The sequence below is a fragment of the Gouania willdenowi genome, chromosome 8 (assembly GCF_900634775.1).
Source record: "Gouania willdenowi chromosome 8, fGouWil2.1, whole genome shotgun sequence".
Lineage (NCBI taxonomy): Eukaryota > Metazoa > Chordata > Actinopteri > Blenniiformes > Gobiesocidae > Gouania > Gouania willdenowi.
In genome coordinates, this window is record NC_041051.1 from 5993828 (window position 1) to 6014875 (window position 21048).

General features: G+C 39.3%; 1 protein-coding gene across 2 annotated transcripts in view; it reads left to right on the forward strand.

The window, feature by feature from the left end:
- The window catches only part of rai1 (retinoic acid induced 1), an 87677-nt gene that overhangs the window by 22094 nt on the left and 44535 nt on the right, over positions 1-21048 (forward strand). Inside the window, exon 1 of one of the 2 annotated variants that reach the window (XM_028454513.1) lies at positions 7677-7805. The exons of the other annotated variant lie outside the window; for it this stretch is intronic. The gene's annotated coding sequence lies outside the window, so the exon portion shown is untranslated. Of the gene's footprint in view, positions 1-7676; positions 7806-21048 lie in introns of those variants that run through there. 2 annotated transcript variants of the gene reach the window in all.

Sequence of the window (21048 nt, forward strand, 5' to 3'; positions counted from 1 at the left end):
TTATTTTCAATATTATATATATATATATCATAATCTTCTAAAGCAGTGATTTATTTTGGCTGTAAACATGCTACTGGTAAACTACGAGAAATAATCAATACTTGAATAGCTGAAAATCAAAGTAAAAAATATCCAGGATGAATTATTACCTTCGCCAAGTAGGTAATATTTTCCGTTTGTCAACAAAATCTCAACCAAATGTAGATCTCACAAAGTCAGAAACCATGAGCATAATCAGTGGTTAACAGCATTTAAGGAGCACTGCAGGTTGTTCTGTTGGTAATATATATTATTTTTTAAAGATCAAGACAGTGTTTGGAACTACAAAGCGTTTTGCTAACTTTTGTTGTCAAAGTAATACATACATCAAAACACCGCAGGGCAATTACAGGTAACGTTGCTTTTTAAAACGTTAGGAGATGGCAATGTAAATCAACAATTACATACATTTGTGTACATGGAAACATAACTTCACAATGACAGATTATTGAAGCATCATTCAACACTGTGATGGTGGACGACATGACACTAACACAGCATAACTGTCAATAATTAGATTGGATTAGATTATTACTTTATTAATCCCACATTGCGAAAATTCACTCTTTACAGTAGCCAAATATAAAGAGTAAAAGAAAAAATATACTATATACTGTACCTATGTGGAAAGGAAATTTAACTGAATAAATTAATAAATAATACTGCAGATGGCAGGAGTACAGCAGAATGTGACGTACATAATAACTAACAGTGCATTATAAAAATGTTGATGTATTGTCGAGGGTACGAGTGGTATCACAGGGAGTCAGATTAACAAAAATATATATAGTTTGTTTTTATTTTTTTATATTCCTGTTGAGCTGAAAAGGTCAAACCCAGAGTAAGTCAAATAAAAGCATTGATATTTTACCAACTAAAATTGTTTCGTTAAAACATTTCTCGTATTGTTATAGCATTGTATCCTGAAATCAGCATAATGTCCCACCCCTACTAATGACAGATTTTAAAGTGACCCTTTACTGTTTTTACAAGTTTGGCCTTAAACCTTTGAAATTTACTTATTAGAAGATCTATGCTGAACAAAACACCATATTTAAAAATGGGACTACTTAAAGGTTTTAAGACCAGTGTTCCGCCATCTTGAAATCATGTGATTGATGATGTCACACGGCCCCACAGCCTGTAAACATCCCATTGTTTTCTATTGGAGTGAAGCATTCAACCAAATTTTTAGATGATTTAGCAGTTTTTTCTTTCAAAATGCCAATTTGTGCTGCTTTTGGTTGCTCTAAATAATCAGTAAATGTTTAAGATGTTGATGTAAACCTCTTTTCTGATGGAATGTTGAAGGACTCCCACCCAAAAGGAATTCTATTCTCAGGGTTTGTGTGTCTTCAACAGTCCGTAACTACTCTCTAACTTCAGCCATCAGAACATCAGCTGCACATTTTTTAATCGAGAGTAAAGGTCTATTAGAACTTTTCTTCTCTGCTTCATTGTCTACTACGTAACTGCAGAGTTGGAACTGTCGCCCCCTTCTGTCACAGACTTTTTTCGGGTCACAACAGTTTTTATCCTCGTTTGGTAAACAAAAGAGGGTTACATCAGCATCTTTAACTTTTTCTGAATATTTAGAGCAACTTAAAGCAGCACAGAATGGCATTTTGACTGAAAAAGCTGATAAATGATCTAAAAATCAGGTTAAAAGTTTCACTCTAATAGAAAACAATGGGATGTTTGCAGGCAGTGGGGTCGTGTGACATCATCAATCACGTGATTTCAAGATGGTGAAACACAGGCTCTAAAACTGTGAAGTAATCCCATATTTAAAAGTAAATAAATCAAATATTGTGTTTTGTTAAAGAGTAACTAAACCCGAAAACCACTTAATGCTGCTGAATACAAATGTATTTGGGTATGAAGTAGTGCTGTTTATTAATCCTGGACCAACTCTCAACATTTTAGTCAAAGTATTTAAATTTGTCATATTTAGTTGTAAAATGTCAGAGTGACTGCCCTCTATGGGTTGAAACCAGGGTATTACAGTTGATTTTTACTATTGGCTGAGAACAAGATCATGTGACGTTTTGGAACCATCTTGCCTCACAAAGAAGCACTGTTTGCTCCGCTCCTTTCATAAAAACTAGCTCCTGTGGGCTCTACAATCTGTGGTGAGTAGGTTGGATTGAGAGAAGAGTGAATAGAGAGGTATAGTGAGTAATGAGTAGTTAGTTAGCATAGCATAGATTGTTTATTGGAGATTTTATAGTATAGATTGGGCGTGTCTTAACTGCTCCAGGAGCCCCGCCCATAATCAAGGCATTTTTTTAATTTCCCTCTTAGTGGCAGGTCAGGAGAAAGCAGGGGTTTAGTTACTCTTAATGCATAGATATTTTAATAAGTGCATTTCAAAGGTTTTAGGTCGCATGTGTAAAAACAGTGTAGGATCCCTTTAAAATCTCCCTTTAAAGGGCTAGTTGATTGTAAATGACTTAGTTTAATACAATACAATAGACTATTTAGTAAAAACAGTGGAGGATCCCTTTAAAGGGATAGTTGATTGTAAATGACTTAGTTTGATAAAACATCTTTCATTAAATATGTTTAATACATTGCTACTCTTTGCGCAGCGATTAGAAAGTCATTCTGAGTTTCACACGTGCACCGATGCGTTCACTGATCACCACACAGTGGGAATTCACATACATCACATGGACAGATTGCTGTAAAGTTATTGATGTTTTTAGACGTGTGCGTTGGTGTCCTGCTGGATTTATAGTTTAGCCGTGACATGTTTTCAAGCTGTAATTATAAATCGAGCTTTTTACTGCCAAATATTGATGGTAATAGTAATGGGGTCATTTAGGCTGGACACCATTGAAGGTCCACCACTGCACAGTGTTGAATAAGATCTTGGTCTCAGTGGAATCTAATCCACAATCTCACAGATAATAGTCACTCCAGTCTCTCTCTGCTCACCAGGCAGCCCTTTATCTAAGAAACGTGGGGTTATTTGATATTGAGGTTGCAATTTCAGCATTCTGAAGGCGCTTGTGGCCCGTCTCCCTCATGAACAATGACACTTCAATTTGGCTATGAATCAGGGAGGACGCTTTTTATTTCTGCTGCGCAAAAAACCAAATCCAGCAAATGTCTCCCAACATGGTTTTATTTGAACTCAATTTTGAGCGAAAGTCGAAGGCCTGATGTGCCTGCGTTTGTGTGTCTAAGTGTGTGTGTGTGTGTGTGCACTGCTAGGCAAATGAGCTGTTCAGTATGCGGCGCAGGCCTCTCTCTGGTGGCAGGCAGATGACAGTGCAGTGATTGGGCTGATTTCACAGAGGACGTGAGGGGAAATCTGAAGGCTGCCTCAGGGCTCAGGTGCTTATCACCTCCTCACACGCACTCACACGTGCAAAAGGCACATGCATATGTGCACGCACACAAGTTTTGATTTATCTGTGTTTATAGACACAAGCATGACTAACTTTAGCAGGCAACCACAAACATTCATAGGTGTACATACACACACTAACAACTAGGGCTGGGCAATATATAGAGTTTCAAGTAGTATCAAGTTTTCTATTTTTGGCAATATAGAAAAATACAATATCATCTATATCAATATGTATACACTTTTACAGCTTATTTTGTATTAAAATACTCGTTTAAGGAGTTGCTACTTTTGGTACTATTCAGAACATTATAAAAAAACACATTTCTGAATGTGTCCTAACCCAGACCTTCCCCTAAACAAACCACGCTACAGAACTCACTCATACGTGCTGTCCATTAAAGGAGAAGAAGCCAAAAGTGGCACATATTGTGCAGCTGTTTGTTAATTAATGAGCCTATGTGGCAAATTTAACCCCAAATTGTTTTTCTGGTAAGACTTTATTTGAATTAAAATGATAAAGATTTGTGTCGTAGCCTATATCGCCATTTTTGGAATAAATATCAAGGTATGAGTTTGGGTCCATATTATCCAGCCTTACTAAAAACCAAAAGACACACATGTTGGTTCACATACAATAAAAGTTAATTATGAAATTCTCTAGTGAGTCTGCACTCTTACAGTTTGTGATGAGACAGAATGAGACAAAGAGAGACAATTATAGACTAAGGCATTATGATAGGAAGCTAAAGCAAATAAAGGAACACCTGCTTCTCCTTTCTAACACAATGGCTACGGACATTTTGTTGTGATTTTGGGAGTCGCTACACCATGTGTTCATTTTGTACTCCTGACATGACGGACTATCCTGCCCGTGTCCTGTTCAGTGTGTGTTAGATCCTTCCCTGCTTCAGCACACCATAATGTCCAGAGAGCTTTCATTAAGGCCTTCAGGCAGCCTAGCATGATAACACGTTCATTAGATTCAGGTGTGAGCTAACCAATAGGCTGAAACGATCATGCGTCTGCATGTGAAGCATTAATATTCAGTCCAACTATTCGCTTGTGTGATGTAAAAGCTACTGCTGAGATTGCTGAAGTTATTAGCTCTCAAATTAACCCAGGTGCCGCTCAGATGTCGGTAGACGCTATCATTTTTTTAGCAGATTAGCGAGGTAGCACAGAGACTAGCATGGCAGGATGGTTTAGCATCACACGGTGTCTTAGTCTTGTGTCATCTGAGCGATTTTAGAGTAAGAATATTTGTCGCTCTAGTTCACATGTGTCAAACTCAAACTTGGCCTTTTAGAGCAGTGTTTCTCAAATGGGGTACGTGTACCCCTAGGGGTATGCGATTGCAAAAATAAAAAATTATAACATACAATACATCATACTAAATATTACCAGCAACTCACAAAAACAACAAAAACACACAAAATAAGATAAATATAATATACTGAATGATAAAAAAGAACAAACAACAGTAAAATACACAAAAATGACACCAAAAACACACACACTAAGAGAGAAAAATACTTACTATTACCAGCAACACACAAAACAACAACAAAGATACACTAAAGGAGAGAAAAATACACAAGATCACTACAAAATACACAAAAATAACAGAGAAACATACAAAACAACATAAGAAACAACCAAACGACACCAAAACCATACACACTGAGATAGAGTAATTTAAATATTACCAACAACACACAAAAACAACAACAAAAACAAACAAAATAAGAGAAAAATATACTGAATAATAAAAAGAACAGACAAACAACAACGAAATACACAAAATGACACCAAAAACACACAAAATGACACAAAAAAACATACAAAATGATGATAGAAATTATCTTTATGATGACTAGAACGTTAACTGAAAATACAAGGATCAGACTTGGTCCCACATCAGGAGGGAGTTGATCGTAAATTATAGAAATTATAGAAATAAATCTATTCAAGAGACCCTAAATACTGTTTTTTCCACTTATTTACAAAATAACATTCTATAAAATGTGTTATCACTATTTTATTCCATCATTATGCTCTATAGTTGTTTTTAAATAGTATTTTGAGCAAAAAGTAAGAGTCGTTCTATTCAAAAATCTGTGGCCCACTCTAGGTCAAACTTGTATTTGGCCCCTGAACTAAAATGAGTTTGACACCCATGCTCTAGTTGATCACCGGGGTTGTTTTTTCATTCATCCTCAGAAGTAATTTACATACTGAAGCCAATGCAGTGGTGTGATTTTAAAAAAAAGATTTTTTGCTCCAGGATGTGCAATCATTCTTAAAGGGGCCATATGTAGAATTTGCAAGCAATTTCTGCCACCAACAGGTGGCATATTACTTGTAACAGGTTTTTTGTTTTTTAAATAGGGTAAAACCTATTTTTTGTTATTGTATGTTTGTATTTCTTCTTCTTCTTCTTCTTCTTCTTCTTCTTCTTCTTCTTCTTCTTCTTCTTCTTCTTCTTCTTCTTCTTCTTCTTCTTCTTATTATTATTATTATTATTATTATTATTATTATCATAAAAGATATAAAGAAACAATAGTTTCTGTATGGGATCTTTATTTTATTGATGTAAATCTAAACAGCAAAAACAGCTGAAAAGGAAGTGATGTCAATTTATTTAGTGCGTATGTTTGAAATGATCTGCCTACCACCGTATATTTCACATAACAGACAGCTACAAGCCAAAAATGTGGACTTGTACACAGCTAGTGAACATTACATCAAACTGTATAAAGACACTGCGCACAAAAAAAGGCTTTGACGCCCGAGATGCCTAGGTCAGGGACTGCTCTGCTGTCAATAGGCTTATACTCACCCAACCGGGAGAAAAAAAGTACTACAGGTTGGGCGGTCGGCTTATTTATTAACTCATTCATTGCCAGCCATTTTCAGAACAGCCAACCACATGTTACCAGGCATTTTAGATTTTTTCACAGATTTTTCAAGACCCACAGAATATTTTGTCCTATGACAATCTGATATACCAGATTTTGAGCAATTAGCCTCTCTTCTTTTATCAGAAAAAAATCATTTTGTTTCTAGCTTGTTTCGTTCTTCTGTAATCAGCAGTTGAATAGAGGCAAGTTTCACACAAATTGCCAGTTTGTGACAAAAAGCTGAGAAAAAAGTATTTTTCTGAAAAAACCTATTAGTGATTTTGAAGCAATTTTTTTGCTTTAGGGGCACCTCAACATTGGTTTCCTTCTAGAAAACTTTTGATGGCAAAATTATTATTTTGCTATCTAGGTCAGAGTTGTATGGATTTCTTACTGTATTTTGGCATTCCTCCAAGTCTCTACCCCCCCCGTCATTCTCTACACACGCAACTTCCTCCTACTCCCGGACATGCCGAGTATCAGCGCTTGCCCCGTTTTTTGAAAGTTTTCTCTCACCATGGCGACACACTAAATAGTCCACTTAGTTCCACACATGCTCTGGTCGAGTGTACGCTGCTATGAGCTGCTGGGAACTTCAGCATCAACTCTCGTAGCCCCATTTTCTGTCTCGTAAACTCCTTTCCTCTTGTGAGCTCGTGCATGCGAGGGATCGAGAACGAGCAGGGAGACAGGGAGATGTGATTGGTTGAAAAAAACGGTTCGTTTTTTTCCATTGGTCGAAGTTTTTACAGATTTACACCTGCTACAGATGACAGATTGTCTTCATTCCTCTTTCAGAGCACATAAGATTTTAATTTCTGTCAGGACATAAAGACAATTTCAACCAAAAACTTAAAACGTGTATCTTCAGAAAATCGCCTCCCCTAGCTTTAACACTAAAATTTAGGTTTTAGGTATTTCTGACACATTTAAAAGTTGAAAATTCACAATAATTCTACATATGGCCCCTTTAAATAACTTGTCTTTAAATCTCAATAGATTACAATCCATTATATAAAATAGAGCATAAAAAAGGGACTAAAAAATAAAAGTAAAAGGTCTGTGATCAGTTCAAATCTTCAACATCACTTCACTTTTAAAAAGTGGCTCTAGTAACAACCTGTCCATTTCCCTGCAGTCAACTTCATGCGTGTCTGTTGAAAACATATCTGGATGTCTGTAGTTCCATCTTGCCATCAGCTTATCTCGCCCTATTTGTTGTCTTCTCACCAATCTCACACATCTGTCTGCAGCAGAGAAGACTGTAAATAAGATTCTCTCTCTTTCTGTGTCCTTGGCTCTAATCCCTTTGCTCTGTTCCTCCCGCCTTCCTCCCTGTCTTATGTGCTGACTCAGCTCTTACTGCCTTGCCCCCCGACTGTATTTCTTCTCCCTCCTTTCATCTCTGTCATTCCTCTCGTTTCTCTTTGGGCCAAATGGAGAGAGAGCGAGGCCGGGATAGGGCGCTAATGTAAGAACCGGGACAAAGGAGGCGTAGGCTGGGATGGGTAAGTGTTGATCATAGAGGAGACGAGGCCGTGTGGTGCAGATGGACACGCAGATGCATTGATAAGAGCTGCCGCCTCTACATCACGCTAGCTGCATAACCAATGTCTCTCTCTCCCCTTCCCTTGGCTAATGTTGTGCTCTCTCTATTCCTCCCTTTCATTTTGAGTCTAATGCCGTCGTAGCTTTCAAATTTCAGTTCAGTATGGCAACCCATTAAATGGTTAGCTGCTCCCCTCTTTTCATTTCTCTCTTGCCTTCCTGCACGTGTTCAGGACAGAATCAGCTTTCAAGACATTTACATTAGACACGAGGAATGGACAGAAACATGGACAGACAAGGATGCGACAAAATACCAGCAACTTTAGTGACTTTGTTTTTGCCGCAGTTGCTGGTCTGAGCATGTTGTAGAGCAGTGGTTCTCAAACTTCTACCCCTTTTCTCTTATTTCTGAATCCAAGTTCCCCCCTTTGTCCGACTACGACATTTTGCACAGAATACTATTTAAAAACAACTATAGAGCATAATGATGGCATACATGAGCAATAACACACATTTTAAAAAATCTAATTTTGTGGCCCCATTTTGATTTCAAGAATGTCTGATGACCCCAAAGAATATATCATCAGGCATTCTTGAAATATATATTTTTAACTTGTCTGCACATGCTGTCAAAGGTCAACACTACAAGAAGTGCAATCATTATGAGACAGCAATGCATGTTTTGTTATTGCAATGAAATACATTAATTTATTTTATTGCTTAATTGTGAACATCACCAGCCCTCCCTAAGGAAGGATAAGAAACAATTTATTATAGGGAGGATATTAAAAGGGAGAGCAGTGTTACACCTAAGTGAGGGGAAAGGGAGCAGGGAGGAGAGACTCAAGGCAGGAAATAGAAAGAGTGGGGAAGAATAGATCATTTTACAGTGAGAGTGAGATGTGAAGTTGTAGTAGAACATATTGTGCTTATTATGTTGTGTAATCAAGCCAGTCTGGTGACAAGTGTGAAGCTTAGCTATAATGGTGGTGGCTGTGGACAGGGGGAAGGAGTGAGTGGTAATACCTAAAGCAGGTATTTGGGATTAACGTGTCTAAAGTTAAGCCCAGTATGAGTTTTATCCCACATCCCAAGGCGTGCCAGTGCATCGTAGACCAGTGTATGTGCAGAAACCGCTACCGCAAACCCAGGCGCCGCCCCGGGCCCACAGATGCAGCCAGGCCAGCAGAAAGAGTGGGGGCCAAGGAGCCCCAAAACACCCCCCCCCACGGCCGAGCAGCCCCCCAGATGCCCTCGAGATCCCAGGCTGAGAAGCAACCACCGCCCCCCACACACACATCCGAGGAAGCCCCAAGGAGCCGAACACCCAGCGCATCCCGCCACCGACCCCAACCCCCAACCCCAAGGCCCCCTGCCAGCATATTGCCCCCCCCACCCACCCTCAAACATTTATTTTACTGCATTTTCATTGAACTAGATTTACCATAATTTCCGGGCAATAAAGCGCACTGTTTTATTGGCCGCATTCCAATAATTTCGCAATTTTCTAAGAAAAATCCACACAAATGCGGCAGCATAACATAGGCCGCACCCTATTGGCTGATGAGGGTGCCCGTCAGACAACTCAGCCAATCATAACGGGCAGGTAGGCGGTAACTTGAGCTGCTGTACTCAAGTTAAGTTGCAGGAAAATGTCCATGTTTCAACTGATAAGTTTCCTTTACTACATGAAGTCTCCTCCTCACTGCCCCACGTCTACATATCAGTACATTTACAGCTTTTATGGTCACTTTTTACTGGAACCAGACTGATACACCACTTCGTCAGCTCTTCTTACTGTGAACTACCTCGGAGCGATCACATTGAGTCAGACTCTGAGTCAGAATACGGACACGATCACTTCTGAACAAATCCAACGTGGTGATTTGGTAACTTCATGCTGCTACGCTACTATTACAAACTGGCACACACAGATATCAGAACAGCCTGGATACAGGATGTATCCAGATTGTTCTGATCTCTGCTTGGTCGGTCCGTCCTCCTTACGGAAGCGTGTCCATCAGCCTCAGAGTCCAGAGCACCGATCAATCCTGAACAAACCTAACGCGGTGATTTAACAACTTCCTGCTGTTTATTCTTCTATTACAAACTGGCTGACTTTTACTTCATCCACGCTGCTGCAGCGAGCGCTCTCTCTTTCTCTCTCTCTCTCTCTGACAACATTTCTCCGTGTCGTTGCCATGACGAGGGAGTGTGCATCATGACAAAATGACTGATCAGAATGATTCAGTGCGAGCATGAACTATTTTATGTAAACAGTTTCATTGTTCCACCTGGTCTAATGTGAGCTCAATATTGTGGCAGCATGAAGCTTGAAAACCAGGAAAAATCCACAATTTAGCTGGGTCATTGTTTAAACCGCAGTGTTCAAAGCGTGACAAAGTAGCGGCTTAAAGACCAGAAATCATGGTATATTATTTTAATTGAATAAGAATAATAGTAGATAAAAATTGAAAATCTATTTTAACTTTTCAGAAATTTCACGCGACCCCGTTTAAACTCCGGGCGACCCCATATCGGGTCCTGACCCCAAGGTTGAAAAACATATTTAGTGGCTCCTGAATAGATTCATATCTAGTTTTTTCATTCCTGGTCATCTGATGCCTAGGGTAGGACCAACCACACTTTATTTATTTATGTATAAAAAAAATAAAAAATACCATGCAACTTTTATGTAATTACTCAATAGTAAGTAAATATGGTCTCCTTTGTAAAATGTAGTTAATTATTGTCTCCTATTGTCAGAAGTGTGATAAAATGACCTCTACAGCATAAAATAATCCTGTTTCAATAAATTACAACAACATGTAGTATTTTATGAAGCAACAGTACTGTTAGTTTGTTGTGAATTTGTCCACAAACGTGCCTAAAAAGGAACTAGGAACATTCCCCAATTAGTTTTGAATTAATTGTTACATTTTTCTGAAATAACCCCTGCAATGTGCTCCTGTACCCCTAGGGGTACACGTACCCCAGTTTGGGAACCACTGCTTTAGAGAATATTTGCAAACATTTTTGGTTCTATTAGTGTTGCACTATCGAAGACAAAGACTTTTAGGAGTCGAGACCAAGGAAAGAACAAGACCATTAAAATCTGTTTTTAAAAATCATGACAAGGTTGAAGAGTTAAATAGCAATTTTAGTTTTCTTTTCAATACATTTGACAGACAAAAACAATGTGTCTGCAACACCTTTAAATGTGACATTCAAAAATCTCAAAATCTTAACAAATTTGTTCAAATAAGTACTTGAAATACTTTTATGTATCTAAAATCCACTGATAAGTCCAGAATTACTTTAATATCTGAAAATTAAATGTTATTTGGTCAGGTGACTGAGGCCTAAAGTAAGTGTTCAGACGTGTTTGTGACTAGAAATAAAGATGGACTGAGTTTTTACAGTCTTGCATGGGACTAGAATAGATGTCCAAGAGATTAACAGTAAAATAAAAAAATTACAGCATAATTCATCAGGAACAGTTCCAAACTCCTCATTATTACTTGAATGAAGTTGAAGAAATAGCAGATCAAAGCTGGTTTCGACTGGTCTTGATGGAAAATTCCTAAATCTGGCCAGTCCGAGATCAATACAAGACCTTCAAAATCTGGTCTCAGTGCTAACACCGGTCTCAAGTGCTACAACACAATGTTTTAATTAATTTATTTGTTTGCATCCTAGTCTGGGACCGGTTGTTGAAACCCACTTATCCTGATCATGGACTCAATGCGTTCTAGCCTATCCCAGCTTACTTATTCCACAAGTTTGTAGTGTATATAAACAAACACAAATTCACTGCTTCAGTCAATGTAGTGACTTTTTGTTTCCCATAAGCTCAATATGACCAACAGATCCTCAATCAATCAGTTTATGGACAGAGTTTAACTTAAACAATATCTGCTAACTGGTTTCCTTAACCACACCCAACGATCTTTCTCACATTTATATTTACATTTCTTACAGCAAAGGTTCGAGCAATAAAGGTCCTCTCGAGGTCCTAAACCAGGGGTCACCAACCTTTCTGAAACTGTGAGCTTAAATAGAGGCTAAGATAACAAGGAAGGCTCGTTGTAACTTAAAAAGGGAGGAAATGTTTAAGATTCAACATGCAACACTTTATTTCTCTAATTTATGCAATCCTTTCATTTTCATTACAATTCGTAGAAAATTATCATCTTCCTATTTTCCGAGCTACGAACAAACAACTTTCAACTAATCATATAACATAACATTTATAAAATGGAATGATTATACAAAAATATCTTATCCTGTATATCACATTATATATAACATATCACAACTCATACACCAAATCTGCAACACTTAAGAGTTTTGTCACATTGTTACAGTGAAAACAAACATTTAAAGTGGGTAATTTAATACTAAAACTTTATCAGGTGCAGCAGTATTTAAATCTAAAAGTACTAACTACATCTGTCTAATGTACTGTATGTTTAGATGAAGCTCATTGGTGACTAGAGCTCCTGAGGGTCCCTCACATGATCCATGCGGGCTACCTGGGGCCCACGGGCACCGTGTTGGTGACCCCTGTCCTAAACCCTCATGTCCAGGGGAACATTTTATGATACTTACAAATAATTGACTACCTTGACCCCGTGCAGGCACAGTACAGATCATTTTCAAACTTAAAATTAGCCTGTGATATGAAAACAGTTCCTATAGCCCATAAAGTAACAACATTATAATATGGAACTTATTTATCTGAATTTATACAATTTATTTCTATGTTTCTATGAGGAGTGCAATGTCAATACAGCATTAGGAAAAATCTAAATACTTAATATTTATTCGATGTCTTTATAGATAATTTTGTGATGTCAAAGGAATGAAACAATATAATATCGTAAGGTTTGCCACAACATATTTAATTAGATCTTAACTTCAGTGATTCATGTATCACTTTATGATTTAAAAATGTATTAGTATTAAGAGTCATTTATCAGTTTTACCTTTTTAACCAAGTATTTACAAAAGATATGAAGAATAGTACATTTCTGAGGTAAAACAGTTAGCTTATGCTCTAGTGAAGATGTCCTTTTTCATTTTGAAGCATCACAATATTTTTACTCTCAACTGAATCCTACAAAAAAAACGAAAAGAACAGAGAAAGTGGCGAAATATAGAAATAAACGGACAAAGATAGTGAGAGAACGGCATGAAACAGGGGATTAGGGGCTTAGTTAGCCTGCATGAAATCCCCTCTTCCTCTCTCGCATCCTACAAAGGGAAGAAAACGATTGGCTGCATCACACGAAAACAGGAAATGAGAGAGAAATGAGGGAACAGCAGGAAAAAAATCACGCAGTGTGCGTCATTGTTTTTGTCCCCTTGGTGCTTTTCATTTTCTCCACGCCATCTGTGACATCACATTTATCAATACAGGAAGCGGGGTTTTCCAGCTTGGCAAAAAAGAGAGGGAGAGATGAGGAAAGAGGGAATAAATGAGATGAGAAAGGGGGGAAATAAATGTGACATTGGCCTTGAAACCTGCTATTGTCTCGCCTCCAGGACAGCCAGCCAACCAGGCAGCTCAGTCAGAGTGCGAGAGAAAGTGATGGAGTGAAAGAGGGAGGAAGAGAGAAAGGGTGAGACGGTTGCTATGGTTACTAGAGACGTGAGTCTGTAGAACGAGCACGGTATGGAACCTGTTCCTGAGCAGATGTGCACGAGGGTGAATGTGAATTTATCAGCTTGTGTGTGATGATGCAAACGAACGCACCCACGCAGACAACCATGAGCTGAGCCTGTGATGTGGTTATTTCTGTCAACAAACCCAACACGGACGTGCACGGTTTACCTGCTCAGTGTAACTGAGCTACAGCAGGACCAATGCAAACTAATTGGATTAGGTAAGCAGAGAATAAGCAGAAAATGAGAAGGAGAAACCAAGGAGAAAGCAGGAAAAAAAGAAAACATGAGAAAGTTGATCACAACAAATGCTGAACAATAATGTGTCACGTGATGAAGGAAAAACAGACTCGGGAGAAGAAACTAGACCTAAGAAAAAAGGAAATACATTCAAACTAGTGGTGGGACTCAATTGAAAAAAATATCTCATTAATAAGGGACTTTGTAATTATTTGATCTCGATTAATCTAAATTAACCGCCTAGCAATATTTGACATGAGATGCAATGTTTTTCCAGTTTAAATGGATTTTGGTATATGATTGAATCAATGACAACAACAAATGAGCTTAAACAACTAAATTGTGTTTATTATTTTCATCACCGAGTACAAACATAATGTGCAATATGAATAAATAATGTCATGATTGCATTGTTCACAAAGCACAAACTTAAATTTAAGTCAGCTATATTCATGCTTTTCAGGATTCTTTGTGAACTTTCTTTATTCTCTTTATTTGTATATCACAATTTACAAGAAAGTCATCTCAATGCGCTTATCAAAATATAAAATTCATAATAATTAAGAAAAAACAACAAGATCCACATGAACAAGCATTTAAGGACAGTGGGAAGAAACAATTCCCTTTTAACAGGAAGAAATCTGAAGCAGATTAATTTAGCTTTAAATTATCTTACTACATAGCAGTTCATAAGTCACACAACGCTATCTGTAGCATCACTTTTACACCCTAAAAATAGGTCAGTTAAAAATAACTCAATTTCAGGGTTTTTTATAACCAAACCGCTGGGTTAATATAGCACCACCAGCACAACACTAGTTCATTTGAACCAGCAACATGAGTCGGTCTATTGACACCCAACAGATTAGTTAAATATTTTACTCAAATGCTGGGTCAAATTAACTGCAAACTACATATATTTCTTATATTTTTTACCCAAATGCTTGGTCAAATGAATAAAGTTTCACAAAAATAACCCAAAACCCATATAAATAAGACACTATTCATTATTTGTTTCATTTCTGTCATCTTGTCCAGTGTGGATGCTTGCAGCATGTTGCAGCTAGCACTGTCTGAGTGTCCGTACTAGCTGTCCATGCTAGCTGCTACATGTTTAGCATTGAGGTGGTAGCAAAGGCTACAAAGCTCCGGTGATCAGCTAACTCTTTCTTGAACAATTTGCCCACAATTGGGCTTTTGTTTTGCATCCAATGTTATTATAAACTAAACGCCCACAAAGCACAGGAACATTTTCTCCTCTGGAACTCGTGAAATTAGAACGATTCCACACTGTTTGGAGTGCAAAACTGCAATGTTTTTTTTCTGTAATTAATTAAAGTCCCAGCCCTACTTAAAATACATGATTTTTAATTAGTTTAAAAAATGAGAATGGTTTGTATGAGAATGAGAAGCGGTGATTTGATGGGTGTGGGTATGGTGAAGAGAGAAATCAGAGCGTGGAGCTGCCCCACTGCAGGCACTGTAGTACGTTAAATGTCACAAGACTGAATCCACATGACTGCACACACCTCGTCATAATTAAAGGGCTCGGGAAAAACGTGCCTTATGAAATCTAATCCATGGGATCATATTTTTATTTATTTGTTCTACAGGAGAGTGGCTGGAGAGGACAAATGCAGTCACACATGGTGCAATGTTTCCATGGCCCTGCTGGGTAAATGAGATGTTGCCTTTAAGTCGATTCGATGGGGTGAACAGTCGGCTGCCCATTACCACAGACAGATAGACCTCTAACGTACTGTATTAGCTGGTACACCGTGTGCTGTCGGCTTCATTTGCACAGAGAAACCTATTATTGTCTGTGAGGGGATCACCAGAGTCCCCCTCCTTAAAATAACAAGCTGGCCTTTTCCCTCAGGACAGCAGACAGTCATCCTGGGCCTGAGTTACCAGAGTTCACTACACCATCCATCTCTGCCCCTTTCCTTCTCTTTTTTTGTGTGTATTACTCTTACTCTTCATGAATCACACACACACAGACAGTGTTGGTTCTAATAAGCAAGGACTTTTTCCCCTGACCCATATGCAGAGTTTGTGGGGTCAAAAGTTTACAGTTTTCACAAATTAATTCGAAAAAATACAATTCTTAATATAATGTAAAATATATAATATACAAATATGTTTTGTTTCATGTCAGATCAGTTTTCAGTGAAATGGTCCCAAACTTTTGAGACTTTAGGTTGGTTCTTCTTTTTCTTCACAATGTAAATGGTGAAGCAACACTCCTTCAAAAAAATAAAATTCTTGATATAATGTACGTAATAAACAAATATTTTAAGGGCCATAAAAAACAGTGACTGTACAAAATAAGTATGAATTCATTTGTTGTTCTTTAAAAAAAACATGTTATTTTTTGGCGCTCGAGCCATGTGACCATCGTCTGCCTTTCGGGGCTACAGGCTTTCTTTTTGTATAAAATAGCTTTCTGCTGCTTTGATTGTTAGTTTCATGTCACAGATGTTAGTTCTACATATAGGTGTGTAGTATAGGTTTTCAGTGAGACTTTAGGTTGGTTCTTCTGTTGCGCAATTTTTCTTCATAATATAAATGGTGACGCAACACTGCGCCCAGCAGTTCATGTATGGTACTGCAGCAAAAAATTAAGCAGAAAGCGGCCTTTTTTTTTAATCATAAATGTACATTAAACAAAGCGTCGATGCAAATTTTTGTAGTCAACATTATCAATGATGTTACTGATAATTTTTTGTTTATTGTATACACATTGTGGTTCGGCCGAATCTCGAGACATTCTATATATTTATTTCTATTTTTTCTTTTGCTCTCCTGGCAAGAATCCCAAACTATGCCTATGCCCTGACAGTTACGTGTTTCATCAGTCGTGTCTGGTTACGATGCACATAATAAGCCTGCATTAACTGTGGCTAGAATTATGGAGCACTTTGACACACTGCATTTTAAAGACGCGATGCTCACATTCAGCCACAGCGTAACAAGCAGACCACCTTCACCTTCAGCGAGCACTAATGAGCTCCCGCTCAGCAAGCTGGGCGAGAGGAAGTAGTGGTCAGCTGCTCAAATCTATCCAACAAGCTCTAATTTTCATCAGCCTCTGCACTCGGGCAGCAGAGCCCACGGCTCCATTTCAGAGAAATGGAAAAAAAGGCCCCGTTTGCTCAATTAATAGCTTCATGTGTGAGTGTGTAGAAACGAGACAGAAATGTGCATTCTGGAAAGAAAGAATAAAATGAAAGCGGCAAATGGTTTTAAGGACTTAGCAAGCTCTAATTTGCTGCTAAAACGATTTTTATTGCATAAGGAACTAATGATTGCAAACAAATTTGGGGAGACGTTGTGCAGAAGACGGCGAGAGAAGAATGCAGCGAGGGCAAAATCTCATTACATCCTGGATGAATGTGTGTTTGTATCAGAGTGATTGTCTGGGAACGCCAGCGCATAAATTCTCGGTGTGTTTATCTTCCGCGACCCCGACTGACAAATGTGGCCGCACTCCTGCAATGGAAGGTGTTTATGCTCTCAGGTGTGTGTGTGTGTGTGTGTGTGTGTGTGTGTGTGTGTGTGTGTGTGTGTGTGTGTGTGTGTGTGTGTGTGTGTGTGTGTGTGAGTACGCACGCTCTCCTTGGTTGGTGCTGATATGAGCTAGGCAGGTCTGAAGGCTGCAGGGCTGTATGGAAATTACCAGATATGGCACTGAGAAGCATGTGATGGAAGAGTGATGGGGGAGTGCAGGAAGAACAAAGCGACGAAGAAGAAGAAGGGGAAAAAAAGGTAGAGCGGTGAAAGTATAATGATGTAATGAGGAATAGGATGAGTAGGAAGAGGAGCCCTGAGAGAAGATGTCAGAGAGATAAAGAGCGGTAGAAAAACTATGAAGACAGAAGATGGAAAGGGGTCATCAGTGGACGGCAAAATGGGAAACAGCTGCCACTAGTGGTGGCATGTGGTAATGAATAATTGATGTGGAGAGGAAGGATGGAGGGGAGTTAAAGGAGGATATGAAAGTGAGCGACTGGAAGGAAGAGGTCGGTTCTGGGACTGAAGAAGAAAATAGCTGTGTAGGTGGAAAATTAAAAAATAAAAAAAAGAAAAAAAGAGAGAGAGAGACTGCTTATGATGGGACGAACGAAAAAAACAGCGGTGTGAGAAATTAAAGGAGGATGGCAAGTGAAGCCTCAGCCGTTAAAAGATGTGAGAATGGGTGGAGTGGTCACAGGCGTTAGATGAGAGAGAAGGAAAGGAAAAGAGACGGCACAATGGGGAGATGGTGCAAAAGATGGAACAATTTAGTCAAAACAGAGAGAGAGAGAGAGAGAGAGAGAGAGAGAGGAGCGTGAGTGGAGAGATAATCTGAACAGGGATGAGAGGAGGAGGAAGAGGAAAAGGAGGAGGTACACGCAGAGACGGAGTCGCTGGCAGCAGCAGGACATCATGGGTTGAGGCTCAGAGTCTGTGGCATGCAGTGGAAGTTGGCATTGACTCTATCAGTCAGTCCCAGGCCTGGGCAGTAGGCCCTGTGTATGGCACACACACACACACACACACACACACACACACACACACACACACACACACACACACACACACACACACACACACAGAATGCAGATCAAACACAAGGACACTGGCTGTTTCTCTTTGTGTGTGTCTCTCTCTCTTAAACACAAATACACACACACACACACACACAGAAGGAACAGAGGAAACACAGTGGGCTCAGATGCAGGCTGACACATACACACTCATCTACACCACACACACAAACACACACGCACATATACACACACAAACTTAAGCTTACAAAAGGAAAAGGTGGATGTAGAGTAGTGTGTATGAAGGTGTGCATAAGTGTGTGTGTGTCTAATTGTGCCAGCGCTGGCAGGGCAAGATGAGGGATGGTGTGTCTCAGAGCTGGAGCTGCTGTTAATGGTCGCTGACTAGAGGTGACAGAGTCTCTCTCTCTCTTTCTCTCTCTATCTCTCCCTCATTAGCTCTTTTTTTCCATCCAATCAGCAGTCACCACATCTGCCCTTCTCTCTTCTCCTCCCCCTCCCCCCATTTGTTTCTCTCTCTCCCCCTCTTCCCTCTCATAGCCATCCTTTGCCCTTTTACTCTCCCACCCCCTGTCTTGCACGCTTTCATCTTCACTCTTTACCCCCTGCCACCTTTCATCACTCGCTCCTTTTTTCAACACCCCCCCCCCCCCCCCCCCAACCCCATCCACCCCCTCCCAACTGCATTCGCTCCCTTCGGTGTTGATGATTCACATGAGATATCTCATGCATGAATACTTGCGTACGTGGATGCAAACATCTATACAGCCCGTGTGTGTCCGTGCACGGGTGTGTGTACGCGTGTGCATGTGTGAAAGAGAGTTGATGACTTTCATGTTACATATGTGGTCCCTTCTCATTCTGATGATGTGTCCAATGTCCATGTATGGGGCTGTTATTGTTTCTGGTGTGCGAGTGTGTGTGCGTGTGCGTGTGCGTGTGTGTGTGCCGCAGCATTTCAACTCTCAGTGGGGAGATCAAACAAAGATCAGAGGAACACACACACACGCACGCACGCACACACACACACGGACACACATGCTCACGTCCACGCCTGCTCTCTGCACCTATCTCCTGCTGCTTTTCATATCCACGCCTTGTGCAGTTGCCTCACGTCTGGACTGTGTCCACAGAGAGATGAGAGACAAGAGAGCTCAGCTCTGTTTTCTATCTGCACCAGGTTATTAGACGCATGCAATTAGCAAGCATGAGCAGGATAAATATGTGTGCATGTGTGTGTGCGTAAATTCAAGGGGGCTGAACTGTTTGTGTGCAATCAGCGACAGATTGTATGGGATGAATTTGGATTAGGCTGATGTGAAGTCAGGGAGCTTCTGTGTGTGTCTCCATGTGTGCGTGTTTTTCTTTCACCTTTTTCAGAGACAATAGCCCTCATTTATCAACCTTGCATAAAAACGGGTGCAAGTTTGAGTTCGCATTTGGATGTACGAGAGGACCAACGTGTGATTTATGAGGTCAAACAAGAAAATAAACTTTTCCAAAATGAAAATCAGCATCCAAGCATCTGAGGTGAAGCAAAACAAAGATGTGCTTTTTGAATGCGTGAAAACTGTAATTAAAGGAGCTCATTTATACGCTCTATGGAAGAGGATCAGCTACTGAGCAGGTGACGTCTGCCCCCCTGTGTGCGCTGAGGACAACTTCACAACAGAGATCCTTGAGACACACACGGATATGACGTTTATATCATCCTCAGTCCTCATGCTTTAGGCAATAAATATCACATTAAAAGAAATGAACGATGAAAACGCTTAAAAATGTCTGTGTTTATTATGCCTTTAGCCAATTTCACCTATAATTCATTACATTGCCGATTACTGCGTATTTGTAAAGTGTTGAGGAACTATTTACATTTAAAAGCATGAATGAGGTCCTATTTCCTCTGTACAGATGTGCTGGACGGAGGAAATAAATATAAATACCAAAGCTTGCGGGAATATAGTTGAACGCACGTGTCGTACGCATAGACGGATCATCATGACAACGGGCCCTGGGCACAAACCTGCCACGGGCCCCTGCTATGGGGCCATTATTGTAACAAAACTATTTTTGTGTGCGCTTATACAATCTGTGTGTCCGTACCTTAATCCGTGTTTGTGTGTTTCAATCCATGTGTGTAGAATTGTAATGAGTAAAACCATTTGTGTGTGCGTGCCTACACAGTGTGCACCGAGGAACTCTTCCAAACACGTTGACGTTGTGGGGACACGCAGCTCCTCTGTGTTTCCTGATGCGCTACACATCAGATTTATTTTTAATTTATTTAGAAGCATCATGATGAGGTGAAATTAATTTCATGTCACAAATGATGGAAAAAAAATGTGAACTTGTAGATTTAGGATTTAAACCCAAAGAAAATATTTAAATATGAAGTCAGAGAAAAAAAATTCACCATTGTCTAGACCGGCATTTTTTTTTAAATACTCGTGCAAAGTATTGTTTGCAACCACAATTATGTTGTTACAACTTCTCAGATCTACCGCTACAGATGCACAAACGACTTTTCTCGCGTGAATCTGTGCTGCTTGAATTTTGCAACACATTTTGTGAGACGTCTGTTGCGAAACAGATTTGTACCTGAAGAAATTGATTTTGTTTTTTGATATCAGGTGTTTTTTTATTTTCATGAGACAGATCATATACAGTATGTGTTCATTGTTTTATTGCTTTGTCACATTTTACACTTTGTAGATTTTGTAAAAATATATGAACTGCTTGGACACTG